The 14,653-nt window shown below is 42.6% G+C and overlaps 1 long non-coding RNA gene across 1 annotated transcript; it reads right to left on the reverse strand.

The window, feature by feature from the left end:
- Positions 1 to 690: 690 nt before the first annotated feature.
- On the reverse strand, positions 691 to 14,169 carry LOC134761113 (uncharacterized). Its single transcript, XR_010139354.1, has 3 exons — positions 10,819 to 14,169; positions 5,974 to 6,176; positions 691 to 927 (listed from the first exon to the last, which is right to left on the reverse strand). It is a non-coding gene; the product is annotated as an uncharacterized LOC134761113 (long non-coding RNA).
- Positions 14,170 to 14,653: the final 484 nt, after the last annotated feature.

Consider the following 14,653-nt stretch of genomic DNA (forward strand, 5'->3'; position numbering starts at 1 on the left):
TAGATGAACCTGGGTAGAAACACTCTATGTGAAAAAGATGTCAATTCTTCCCAAGTTCATCTGGAAATTCGCTGTCATTACATTCCAATGCTAACTGAGCTTTCCATAGATTTTGACAAGTGATAGTCTCTGACTCTGTGTCCCCACCCGAATCTCATCTCGAATTGTAAGCCTTACGTGTTGAGGGAGGGACCTGTAATCTCCACCTGTGGAGGGAGAGGGAGGTGATTTGATCATGGAGGAGGATTCCCCCATGCTGTTCTCATGAAAGTGAGTGAGTTTTCATGAGATCTGATGGTTTATACAGGGCTCATCCCCCTTTGCTTTCTCTTCTTTCTCCTGCCACTTTGTGAAGAGGGTGCCTCTTCCCCTTCCTCCATGATTGTAAGTTTCCTGAGGCCTCCCCGGTCATGTGGAACTGTGAGTCAATTAAACCTATTTTCTTTATAAATTATCCAGTCTTGGGGAAGTTCTTTATCGCAGTGCAAAAGCAGACTAATACAACAAGCAATCTATCCTACAATTCTTACAGAAGAATAAAATAACAAGAATAAATAAGATACTTATGAAGAAAAAGGAGGTAAATCCCTCTTAGCAGATATCTAGATTTATAAAGCTATAATCATTAAAATAGTGTGGTATTAGCATATAATTGAGAAGCAAATCAATGGAACAGAATAGAGAGTCTAGATATAGATTGATATAAATTTTTTAAACCTGATAATAGTGATTCAGCTAAAGATGTGGGGAAAAGGGACTGCTTCTATGCTGTTGCTAGGAGTGTAGATTGGTGTCCTTTGATGAATATTCTGGGAATATCCAGTAATGCTGAGGACACACATGCTCTATAATGCAGCATTTCTACTTCTGGGAGAAACTTTTGTACGTGTTCACTAGGAGACATTTGCAAGGATGTTCACTGAAGCACTGTAATAGCAAAAACACATGAAATTACTAAATGTTCATGTAACATCATAAAATAAAGCAGTTAGAATGAATGAATTAAATCTACACAGATCAACACTTATAAAGTTCTAAAACATCATATTGAGTGAAAAAAGTAAGTTGCAAAAGGATAGTGTGATATTACTTATGTAAATGTTATAATAATCAAAATGATACTCCATATTAAGCATATATGATAATATATAAAATTATTAAAAAGAAAAACAACTTCAGGAGATGATTAATTCTGGGAATGGAGGGAAAGAAGAGACCAGCAGGGGAGAAAGGAGGCTTTAGCTCCCTTCTTTATATCTGTATATATCCATAACTTCAAAATATTCATTGAAAGTTCTGATGCAAATACAACAAATTATCTACTTTTTAAAAACTTGGAATATAAATATATGGGTATCTACTGTATAGTTTTCAATATGTTTGAAATAGTTTATAATTAAAAGAAAGTTAGTGGTGTCTTACTGAGGTTTTAATATTCTTTTGTGCAGGACCCCAGCATTTATTCAGGGTGTATTTAGTAATATCTGAGAACGGGCTCATATTGTGTGAATGTTTGTCTCCTTCAAAATTCATGTTGAAATTTAATTGCCGTTGTGACAGAATTGGAAGATAGAACCTTTAAGAGGTGTTGAGATCATGTGGTCTCTACCCTCATGAGTGAACCAAAGCTTTTATAATGGCAGTGGGTTCCCTATTGTGGGAGTAGGTTCACCCCTTCTTGCTCTCTCTGTCTCTTTGCCCTTTGCTGTGTGGTGCCTGATGCCATGTTTTGATGCAGAAAGAGGGCCCTTGCCATGCTGGCACCTTGATATTGGACTTTCTAGCCTCCAGAACTGTAAGCCAATAAATTTCTGTTCTTTATAATTTACCCAGTTTGTGGCATTCAGTGATAGCACTAAAAATGGCCTAAGACAAAAGCTCAGAGAAGCTGCTGAGAAAGGCAAACCCATCCTTGATTTTATATTTTATCATCCAATAGAAACAGAAGCTATAAGACAGGTCCAGTGAGTGGCTTGTGCCCATAACCCCAGCACTTTGGGAGGCTGAGGCAGGAGAATTGCTTGATGACAGAAGCTTGAGAGCAGCCTGGGCAACATAGAAAGACCTCATCTCTAAAAAAATTTTTTTAAAGAGAGAAACAAGAGCTATGAAAATTTAGTGTAATATTTAAGACACTGATTTCTTCTTTATTTTGTTATTCTGTTTTAAGAGTAGCAAGTCTTAAAACAGAAAGAAACTATGTTTATAGGAGGACAAAAATTGAGCAAAGAACTGAGGAGACAGGAAACTTCATAGCCATTCCTTCCTATTTCCTCAGAAGAACATCCTTCAAAAGTGTGTGGTCTCATCTTAAAAAGTTGAATTCATAGAAGCAGAGAGTAGAAACATGGTTGCCAGCGGCAGTGGGTGGGGGCAATGGGGAGATGTTGATCAAGGGTACGAACTTTCAGTTCTGAGATGAAGATGTTCTGGGGATCGAATGTACAGCATGGTTTATAGTTAGTAATACTGTATTGTTTACTTAAAATTGGATTAAAGAGCAGGTTTTAAGTGTTCTCAACACACACACACACACACACACACACACACATGCACACAAATGATAACTACGGATGGTGATGGATATTTTAATTAATTTGATTGTGGTAATTGTTAGATAATGTATATGTACATCAAATTTCACATTGTATACATACAATTCTTATTTGTCAGTTAAATATATTTTTTTTTTCTTTTTTTTTTGAGATGGAGTCTCACTCTGTCACCCAGGCTGGAGTGCAGTGGTGCGATCTTGGCTCACTGCAAGTTCCGCCTCCCGGGTTCACGCCATTCTTCTGCCTCAGCCTCCCAAGTAGTTGGGACTACAGGTGCCCGCCACCATGCCCGGCTAATTTTTTGTATTTTTAGTAGAGACGGGGTTTCACCATGTTAGCCAGGATGGTCTCAATCTCCTGACCTCGTGATCCGCCCGCCTCAGCCTCCCAAAGTGCTGGGATTACAGGCGTGAGCCACCGCGCCTGGCCTATATTCTTAAAATATAACAGGTAGAAGCAGCTACCCACCAAATCTCTAAGGCCTGAAAGAGGAAAGTTAGAGAGTGTTGGAGACATCTGGAGCCTGAGCCTGGGCAGGAGCCTCATTCTTCTGCTTCGCACTGTATCTAGGAAACTTAGCCCCTTGTCCAGCTTTCCCTCCTGTGCCCTCCCAAGGGCCACAAGCACTATGTGTCAATAAGGTTCCAGGGACAGACTCGAATGATGAGCCGTTAGAAGCCACACTGTAATAAAGCTCCTGACTTATCTTACTTTTTTCTTCTCTGAATTCATCTTGAATAGTTTTCATTGCTATGTCTTCAATTCAACTAATCTTTTCTTCTGTAGTATCTAATTTGCTATTAATCCCATCCAGTGTATTTTTCATATCAGACATTCTAACTTTATCTCTAGATGTTCTATTTGAATCTTTTATATATATATATATCTTCCATGTCTCTACTTAACATGCTCGATGTCTCCTCTACTTTCTCAAACATGTGGAAAATATAATAATAGTTTAAATGTCCTTGTCTACTAATTGTATCATCTGCATCATTTCTTGGTCTGTTTCTATTAATTTTTCTCCTCATTATGGGTTATCTTTTCCTGCTTCTTGCATGACTGGTAATTTTTAATTTGATGTCAGACATCGTAAATTTTACCTTGATGAGTGTTGGACATTTTTGTTTTCCTATAAGTATTGTTGAGTTTTGTTCTAGAATATAGTTAAGTTACTGGAAAATAGCTTGATTTTTGAGCAGTCTTTAGTTAAGGGTCAATTTTTTCCCCACCACCGAGGCAAGACCCTTCTGAGTACTCTATCTGATGCCCCATGAAGTACAGGGTTTTCCACTTTGACTGGCGGAAACACTAACCATACCTAATTCTCTGTGAGCTCTTAGGATTATTCCCTCTCCTCCTTTCAGGAAGGTCTTTTCCCAGAACACACATTGCATTGTTACTTCACATGTTTGGTCTGATCAGAACTCATATGAAGGCTCTGCAAATCACTGGAGCTCTCTCTGGGTGTAGCTCTCTACTCTTCAGAACTACAAACTGTAACCTCCTTGACCTCCCCAGAGTTCCAGCCCAGTCTCTTCAACTCAGGGAAACCACTAAGTTCCACCTGGTTTCCTTCTTCCTGCACTATAGCCTTGTAACTGCCTCCAGGCAATACACTAGGTAAATCACAGGACTCGCCCCATTTGTTTTCTCTCTCTCAGGGATCATTACCTCTGCTACCTACTGGCCAATGCCTGAAAACCACTGTTATATTTATTCCCAGTTGTGTATATTTCTGAATTACAAATACTGAATACTTGAAGAGGAAATTACTTGAAGAGAAAGCACTTCTAATAATGTCCTCATTTGAGGTCCCCTAGAGGCAGACTCTGGGGTACAGTTGATCCTCATTGTTAACAGATTTCATATTTACAAACTTGCCTACTCACTAAACTTAACTTGTAACTTCCAGAATCAATATTCTTGGCACTTTCACAGTTGATTATGGATATGCACAGAGCAGCAAAAAATTTGAGTTACTCAATGTTCATGTTCTCAGCTAAGGTCAAACAAAGCAATACTCTGCATTCACGTTTCAACTTTCATATTGTAAACAAGTGTCCTTTTCATATTCTGCATAGCACCATGTTTTTCCAATTTTTGTGCTTTTTATTGATTATTTTGATGTTTAAAATGGTCCCCATATGTAGTGCTGAAGGCTGTCTAGTGCTCCTGAGCAAAAGAAGGCTACCATGTGCCTCATACAGAAAATACATGTGTGAGCTGAGCTTCATTTAGGCATAAGTCATAGTGCTGTTGGCCATGAGTTCAATGCCAATGAATTAATCATATATATTAATTTAGGTGTCTTTAAACATAGACATACCTAAAATAAGGTTATCTATTGATTAGCTGACAAAAATGTTGTGACTGGAAGCTCACAGGAACCTAACCATCTATTTCTCCTAGGAACAATTGTTCAGTATTTGCTAATTCAGTGTTCATGCAACTTTACAGAACATAACTACTATGAATTCTTGTTACTGTACAATAAAATGTACAAGTGGTTTATTCGGGTGGTAAAAAAAATACTGGTAAAGGAGAAGGGAGGAGAGATAGGGAGGATAAGGCAGCCTTTAAAGGGCATTTTATCAAGTCAGCTACCATTGTGGGTATCTAGAACTTAATAGCATTGGGGAACTCTGAAAATCAGGGTACCATATGTGTGCCTCAGAGTTATTCCAACCAACGGGAAGGAAGCTAGGGTATTTATACACCAACTCCCATCAGTTGAAGACTGCTGAGAAGGTGCACTTATGACCTGTTGGGGAGCAACCAGAGAGGGAGTGGCTGCCAAAGAAAGTCCTCAGGTAAAAAGGTGCAGATCCTGGCAGTTTGAAGTCCAGCTTGGGTTTCTACTGTAATGGGAAAGGATATGAGCAGGATGCCAGGCAGCATCTGCTACAGATGGGAATACCAGTGCTTGTAAACTTAGATGCCTCCAGAAGCCAGGCAGGTAACATAAGCAAGAGAAGCAGGCTGGGTGGAACAGCATGAGCTAGAGAGTTCTATCCCTGTTTAACAAGAGCAGCTGTTACTCAGCTACAGCCAATTTTTGCCACACAGGAAAAAAGGCCCATACTTGCCAAACCTTCTGATTTTTTCAAGAAAAGTGGGAAAATTTGTTTTTTTAAAATGTGAAATCCCCAATTTGTGGAAGTTGGCAAAAAATTTAAAAACACTGTTGGGTTCAAAGAAAACATATTGGCAGGCCAACTTCAGCCCACAGGCTGCCAATTTGCAACCTCTCTGATAAGAGATGTGCAAAGCTCCACCTGTTGGGTTTGAGTCCAGAGAAAATATATCTTTATATTATGTGCACACTGGGGCATTCTGTGAGTGCCAAGGGATGCCCTGGAAGTTGGCCCTGAAATCCATATGGCAAGGCACTCATGTCTCTGTCTAGTGATCTTACCTTACTCTCCTGTCTCAAGGTTTATTAGATATCCAAGAATCACTATTTTTCATGGCTAGTGGACTTCTTCAGTTATTTCTTATCACTGTTTGGCATTTTCCCTCTTGTGAGAAATTAGCTGAGTTTATTGGGCTATCTGGCATCTGCAAGTCTATGCAGCCCACTCCATAGTGAAGAACAGGGCTGCCTGCCCAGCCTTCCACCTGCACATAGAATAGAGACTGTCAGAACGAGCTTACAATTTGAATGGCAGTGTTCATAGAGGCAGAGCCTAGGGAATTGGCCAACATCTGGCATTTTCTGCAACACAGAAGGAGGAAGATGCCAATGGCTAGGCTCCCAGAAGGTGGCAGGGTACCTGTATCAGCCAGGGGTCAGGATTCACCAGAGAAGCCGAGCCACTGGGAGATGATAGATAGATGATAGATGATAGATAGATAGATAGATAGATAGATAGATAGATAGATAGATAGACAGAAACATATTTTTAAAGATTTGTTACAGACATATGTCCTTACATCACTATGAGAACTGGTTAAGTAGCTTCTGGAAAGTTATGTCTTCACATGTGATGTTGTAACTTCAAGTTCACAGGGCATGCAGTTGGGAAGGAAAGATGGACACAGAATGGAGAGATCAAGAACAAGTTGGAATCCATAGGTACAAGGTGGAGCCCCATAAAGATGAATTAAAACCCGTGTCTTTTCTTGTTGCCTCTGATGTACGTGGTTTGGGTGTCTTGGAGAAGCTGGGGCCTTCTGTCATAGAGCTAAACATAGATGGCTGGCCCAGAAAGCGGAAACTGAAGGAGGATCCAGGAGAAGATAGAGCACTTGCAGGCCCAGCAGTGGCTTCCTGCCAATGAGGCGAGTCAGCAGATCAGCAACATGTGTGAGCTGCAAAACAACTCTTGCTTCCCTCTGCCCTTCTAATCTCCCAAGAATCTCTCTTGTGTTCCACCATAGAGATACTGGCTGTATTAGTCCATTCTCACACTGCTATAAAGACATACCTGACACTGGTTAACTTATAAAAGAAAAGAGGTTTAATCAGCTCATGGTTCTGTGGGTTGCACAGGCTTCTGTTTCTGGGGATACCTCAGGAAACTTATAGTCATGGCAGAAGGCAAAGCAGGAGAGAGAGAGAGAGAGTAAAGGGGGAGGTGCTACACACTTTCAAACAACCAGATCTCATGAGAACTCTATCACAAGACAGCACTAGGGGGATGGTGCTAAACCATTAGAAACCATCCCATGATCCAATCACCTCCCACCAGGCCCCACCTCCAACACCAGGAATTACAATTCAACATGAGATTTGGGTGGGGACACAGAGCCAAACCATATCACTGGCAAAGCTCTATTTTTATTTCTGGGGATACTTCAATGTTTGGTTTTTGGCTCCTGACCAAGACAAGGGCAGTGGGACAAGGGGTGTACTATTTAAGGTCCAATACTCCCCTGGCAATCCACAGTGTTATCTTCTTTATTGGTGGTTTGCACCTGGCCTCACTAGTTTGAGCAGCCGGACTTGCCTACTTACAGAGCCACATAGCTCTTTGCAGTGGGTTCTCCTGAAGCCAAGATTCCTAGCACAGATCTTGGCAGTTCAATCCAGAGATTCAACATGGGCTGTGGGCACAAAGATTGGACCCTTGTGGACAAACCTTGTGCTGCAGAATGCCTGTCAGACCCACACTGCTTCCCTGCATTCTCTTTCATTCCCTGTTGCCTTTAAATAAAAGCCTTATGTGAGTATACACTGTAGAGCCTAGGAGATCCTTTCAAATATCTGAACTGGTGAAAATATACCCACTCTAACTGAAAACACATACGAAAGAAGATTCTGGAAAAAGTAGGTTGGCCTAGCTAATTGACACACTACAAAGTCACTGAAGTGTCCAGGAGGTTCGGTGTTCTGTGGCTGCCATCTTGATATAGAGATGGCTGCTGTTGGTATAGGGAGCAAGGACCCAGACCTAGGACTCTTCAGATAAATCATTCCACTCATGCATGGGAAAACCAGAACAGGTGGAGTCTTAGAGGAAATAAAGACTTGTTGATTTCTTAAAGTTTACCCTTGTGATTCTACAGCTAAAAAATATGGCATTTCTTACTAGTTTCTAATGCTACTGAAGAGAATGAGAATGCAGAAAGGGTCTGCTTTTCCTTTGAAAGTTCTCTCTAGAAAGAGCAGAAAGATAGGAGAAAACTAGAACTGCCAAGGGCCAGGTACAATATGGTAGATTTTGGTTCAATCAATGGGAGAATTTTGTGCCAATAAGAATAAGGGTTCAACCCATAAAGGAATTGCCTTGCAAGGAGCTGAGTCCAGTTTTTTGACTTGATAGTTTTAAGTCGAGGTTTAACAACATTCATCAAATCATCCATTTATCCTTCCACACATCTATCCATCCAGTTATTAATTTATGAATGCAATAATTCACCCAACATTTATTGACTACCAATTATGTTCCAGGTGCTGTGTTGGGTTCTGGAATTACAGCCCAGGGAGGAAGGCCCCTGGGGTTATTGACCACCTACTATGTGCTAGGTACTGCATTAGGTGCTAGAGTTTAGAGCCTAGGGTACTGATCTGGGGACTCATGTGAGAATTCTTCAGTTCCAAGCCACTGCCCTTAAGTGGATCTCCTAATTTGTGAGTCCCAGTCTGGTTCATCCTACTAGCCATGACTCCTTGACTTAGAGCAAACCACAGGGCTCCTGTAACCATTAAGAATGTGTTTTCTTGGCTGGGGCCAGGAGGGCTGGGCTGTTCTGGGCTGTGACCTCATTGTTTACCATCATTTAAAAAAATCTTCTGCCTCCCTTCTGTAGGCTGGATCGGAGCCGGAGACGGCAGGGTGGATGTGTGAAATAAACTCCCGCCAGCGTTACTATAATCTTGAACACCAAAACAATGGGTCACACGCCTACAGCTCGTGACTTCTTGGCAGCTTGGTGGGGCCTGAGCGCTTCCACTTTACCGTTTGAGATGGAGAGGCATTAGAAACAGCTAATCTGTGAACATTTACAGTGTAAAATCCAAGTAGTTAGGGAGGAGATGAATTCATGAGCACTCAAATCTTAGCCCTCTGGGAAAGACTAGAAAATACCTTTAGTTTGACATTTAAATCTCTGATATGATCCAGATGCTGTCAATTTACCAAACACCTCTCCCCAAACTCGCAGAGCACCTGGAAGGGGAAGGGTGAGGTGTTGTAGGAAATTCAGTCTCAGGAAAACAAGGAGAGCAACAGTCCCCAAGCTGTGTGGGCTGGGCTTTACTCCCTGAATGTTCTTTCTACTGTGTCCCAATTTGCAAGGGTGGGCCTGTCTCTAAAGGAGCCTTTTGAAAATCATGTAATCTCCCTGGAAACGTGAGATGGTCCCTGAAAGAGATAATGTGCAAGGCTGGAGACAACTTGCTAATAAGCAAGGTGTCCCTCTGTCCAGAATGTAGGCATTCCCTGACTCGAGAGAGGAGGCAAGGCTGGGTTCCCCTACACAGAGTTCCCGTTGCCCACGGGAGCCTTCAATTAGGCCTCATGTTCAATTATGGGTTCAGAAGGCTGTGTATTCAGATGGTTTGGGGCATAGAAGGCATCAGGAGGGTACCTTGAATATATGAAGTAGGTTGGAAGTAGAGTAGGACTGGAGGAAATCCCTGGTAAGCTTGTCTTAGGAGGCTAGAATTGAAGTTTATGCACCTGATTCTGGGTTGGTCAGAGTTGTGAGTGGGATTGAATCGCAGTCCAAACTCTGCCACTCATTCCCTATGTGGATCCTGGACAAGTCCCTTAAGCTTATTTATTCATAAAATGAAAGGGCTGCACTGGATGTTCACCCAGATAATTTTCAGCACTAGGATTCTATGATGGAAAGTGGGCATACAGTTCATGGACTGAGTTGTAAATATTGCTTATAATATGGAGAGTTTGCCTTAGCCATTTGTACAGAACCTCTGAATAGTCATACAGCTGGAAGAAAGTGAAGACATCTTGAACACCCTACATAGCCTCCTTGCTTTCTGAACAAGAGAGCTCTTGGAATAACCAAGTTCCTGGCATCTGCAAATAAAACCATGGAGAACCAAGTCATCAGTCACAAAGAGCCGTAACTTCAGGCATTTAAGACTACCCTGCATTCCGGTTAAAAATGCCCGTGCTCTTGGTTCAGAATATTGATTTAAGTTTTAAATTACATTTGCATATTGATTTTAAAAGCCCTTCTCATAACCCTGAAAATAAATCAAATAAATTAATTGGAACAACTATGGCAGCACTCCACCCCAGCAGTGAAATCACTCTCCTAGAGTCCTGAGTTGAGCTTGGAACCCGGTAGAGAGAATCATAGCCTTGACTGGGGAGGATGGTGTGGTGTTGAAGGCAAGTGTCTACCACAACTGTGTGAAGAGGCCAGAAGACTGTGTCAGAGAGAAGGCTGAAAGGCACTTCCTGGGTTGGGCATTAGTACTTTTTCTGCATAAGTCAGGGAGAAAAGCATTGCATCCTGAGGAGGTAGCTTTGCATCCAAAACCAGAAGCTCTGCCTCTTCCTAATAATAGCATTACCATTTGCATTTTATTTGTTTATTTATTATTCCCTTCTTCACTTCTGAAAGGATTTGTGGCAGCTGGTGTATACATTCAATTCAATCAGACAAAATAAATAGCTAAGTACACGGGGTTGAAGGGAAAGTAGGCTCAGGAAGTAAGATAAAAACAGAAATAAAGTTAGCAAAGTAAGTATAAATCTGTACAATTCCTAGAAGTGAGCTACAAATTGACTCTGAGCTTCCTAGCAGCCAGTGTAAAGGAAGGAACACGGTTAGTCATCAGACTCACAGTATCCACAGTGCAAGAACATTCCAACTGGACAGTCAATAGAGCCTCCTGACCATTGTCTGTGAAACCAGGAGCTTTCAGAGTTTTAGTCTTTAAACGGCAAGAACCTGGAGAGAAAATATTTAAACTGATCATCAAAAGCAGTGCCAAATGCTTTGACAATCAAGAAAATAGAATAGGGCTGATATTCTTTTGGGTGTTAAAATACTTGCTTGTGCCATGGTGCATGTCCATAATTCCGATTACTTGAGAGGCCAAGATGGGAAACTCACTTGAGGCCAGGAATTCCAGACCAGCCTGGGCAACATAATGAGACCCTGTCCCTCCAAAAAAAAATTGCAAAGCAAACTTGCTTAATCTAGGATTTATGCCTGTGTATAAGCCCCCGTCTACTCACAGGGAGGTGGGCTGAAGGAGACCCTGGGCAGGGCCTGACAGACCTCAGAATGCTGTCTTGGACAAAGGGGCAGTAAAATGTCCACTGTTCTAGGCCCTAGAGCAGTGGGCCTTTAACCCTGGGTGTGTGTCAGAATGATCTAGGCATTTTGAACAACAACAAAGCCTGGCCTCCCAGAGTATTCTAATGTGCAGCCAGAGATGAGAAGCACTGCCCGGGGCATGGATGGGGTTTTCAGGTGGAAGAAACCCAAAGCAGCTGTTACCAATCACTAACTACAGTCACAGTTAGTAAGATGCCCTTGCTATACATGATGGTGATTGATGTAAGATCCTGGGGGAATGCCCAGAAAAATGTACCTGGAGATGCTGAAAGAGTTGCACCTGCTGCATCCTATTGTTGGGTCTTAGCCAATTAACCTTAGGAGATGCCTGGCCACAGGAATGACTCCATCCTTTTCAGAAGGAGGCCTCCTATGGACATTTGCCATGACTGGTTTCTGGGGTGACCAGCCATCCTTTTTGACAGGCTTACCAGATCACAGGGCTTTCAGTGCTAAAACCGGGAAAGTCCCAGGCAAACTGAGATGAGTTGGTCATCCTATTAGTTTTTGTTTTTTGTTTTTTGTTTTGTTTTGTTTTTCAGGACAGGATCAGAGTGAAAAGGGGGTGACTTGACCAATGAGAAACAGTCATGCCTGAGACACTCGGGGCTGGTTGGGAGGCAGGGCGGGATTATAGTCCTCTGTGGAGGTTGACCTGGTCAGCTTGTGGTCTCCCAGGTAGCTGAGCTGCCAAATTTGGGGTCTTCCTTCACTTCTGTTCCTATCTCCCTAAGACATTTCTGTATCCATTCCAGAGCCAAACAGGTACCAAGCCAGGGCTCTGGAGCCTCTGGACCCTGGGAGAAAGTGAAGTTTCCCCAAACCCTGAAGATCTGCTTTGTTGGGTCCCCCAGGACTGCGGCTCTCCTTCCAAGTCAGGACGGGGTCAGCAAGACTCACTGCCTTTCTCTGCAGCTTTGGTCCTTAAAAATCAGGTGGGCATCCCTTGGATTATAAATATTCAGATAATATAAGATCTCCACAGGCAGCTGGTGACCAGCTACCAGGACCAGTCTCATGGGGTGACCTTTGCCATTACATACAGGCCCTGGGCTCAGAAGGGCCCATGTCTTAATGCTTTGCCGTCACTGCCTTGAAATCCTTAGTAATTTTTGAAAAAGGGGCCCACATTTTCATCTGACACTGAGCCCCACAAATTGTGCAGCCTGTCCTGCCTGCCACCACAGCCCCAAAGCTACCCTTCTACCTCCATTCCACCCCCAATACATTGGCTTCTGCTGCCTTTGGCAGTGATGTCATTGCAGAAAAACCAGCAATAAAATAAAGAGGTTGTATCTCAGGGGCTTCCAAACCTCTTAATCACCTTTCCAAGAGGTGTAGCTCCCAAATCTGCATTTTAGGAGAAGTTCCTAGAGGAACATAGTGAAGATTAGTCTTGAATATTTTAGAGCAGAGGTGTACTTTAAATTTAAAAGAGAGAGAGAGAGAGAGAGAGAAGAAACTGAGAGGGGAACAGCTTGGAGTTCCTGACCCTGGAGGCAGAGCTTCAGGCCATAAGATTCTGCCTATGATACCCCGATTTGGCCCAGATTGTGAGGACTTTCCCCTTCATGTGTTTCACTGCCTGAAATTGAGAGAAAAGGATCTCCATTACCGTTTCTGAGTGCAGGGTCTTTGAGCCCTGGGCCTGCTCTCTGCCTTTTAGCCTCTGCCACCCCAAATGGCCAGGCCAGGTTACCTGGGAAGAACCTCCAGATCAGCTCTGGAGTCTCACCCCTTGCCTGCACCCCTCTCAGCTCTGGGGGCCTCTCTGCTGCACCCCTTTTCCAGCCCCTCCAGCTGTTATGCCCATGTTTGCTTCTGATTTTGACTGACCTTGGCTGGTTGCTCTGGGATGAGTCCTCCAGGCACCCTTCCGGAAGACTCCAGAGAAAACAATTACCTGTCCCTTCCAGGGCCAAGCTGCTAGTCCATATGATGTCTTTGTGAGAGTTAGAAAACAGTGCCCCTAGGTAAGTCTCATTGGTAAAATGTACAGCAGTTTTGGCTTCAGGCATGGCTGGATCTAGTGCTCAGCAGCACATTTTTCCATGCCAAGTCTTGTTTGGAAAGGCATGATGATCAGTACTCCCTCCCCCATCACAGGCAGCATGGTTTGCGTTGGCATGCTTTGCCTTCTGCAGGGTCTCTTGTCATCTGATGCAGTGGTGTGCTGGCAAATGTTTAACAACTAGTTCTCAGTGTTGGTAGAAGGGATGCTTTGACTTGTAGTGTGGGGGTTCAGTCAGGCTGGTGGGAAAAATTTTAGTTATAATAGCCACAAACTCTCTTGGAAGGCTTGAGAGTTTGCATAACTTCGGTAATAGATCTGGCTGAAGGCTGCCTAGTCCCTTTACCTTTAGTTAAATAGATTAAAGTAGATACAAAGGAATGTGGGGGAGTTTATCTAACTAGCTTGTTTACTCATGACTAACCTTTGATCTACTGCAGGTGCTTAATTGCTTTCTACTCGGGGGGTCTGCAATGTCAATTACCCTCTAGTGGTGTTGACTCAAGCCTTTGTCAATTAATCTTTACTGAATAAATGTGAGTCTCACTGGCTGCAACTGTTTACAGCACTCTCCTGGGAGTCTGTAAGCGTTCCCCACACTCAGCTGGACTGGCAAAGCAAAATATCTGTGTCGGTGCATGTTATTCGTCTGTCGTTGGGTCAGGGTCTGTAGGACAGACCCTCGCATCATAGCATTTGCCAGTTTCTGTGATGTAAAACAATGTGTCACTGTGGCCTATTTCAAGCTACCAGGACCATATCACTAAACAGTTGGGAAGAGATGTAGAGTAGGGCATCATTATATAGTATTTCCAGATTCTATAGATGTAAATAACCTTAGAACCATAGGTAATAGTAAAATGTGGTAAAATAATTAGGAAATGTATTTTATGCATCCATTACCCTTTGCTTTCATATAATTCATTTAATTATAAGTTCATATAATTTAATTTTTAATAATGGGCATGTTTAACAACTGGGTAGCAAGAAAATTTAACAACTGGCTCTCAAAAGTTAGTACCAGCCAGCTCAACACATCACTGATTCTGGAACTGGGCTCAGTGATTAACAATGTTGTGATCAATTAACAATGTCTGCTAAGGACACAAGAGAAAAGTTTATGGCACACGTGCTACATGTTTGCCTTTTCTAGAATGTAGTGATTTTATAAAAGCAAAGTTCTGGGGTTTTGTTTTGTTTGTTTTACTGCAAAGAGGCTGGTATCACCAAAGGAAATGGCACCTTTCTCCCTGGGAAGAAACGTGTAGCTCTTGCCCCAAATTTACAATGCTTCTGAGGTGGTGTCTGACCACATCACACTGGC

The sequence above is a fragment of the Pongo abelii genome, chromosome 2, assembly GCF_028885655.2.
Source record: "Pongo abelii isolate AG06213 chromosome 2, NHGRI_mPonAbe1-v2.0_pri, whole genome shotgun sequence".
In the NCBI taxonomy this organism is placed as follows: Eukaryota; Metazoa; Chordata; class Mammalia; order Primates; family Hominidae; genus Pongo; species Pongo abelii.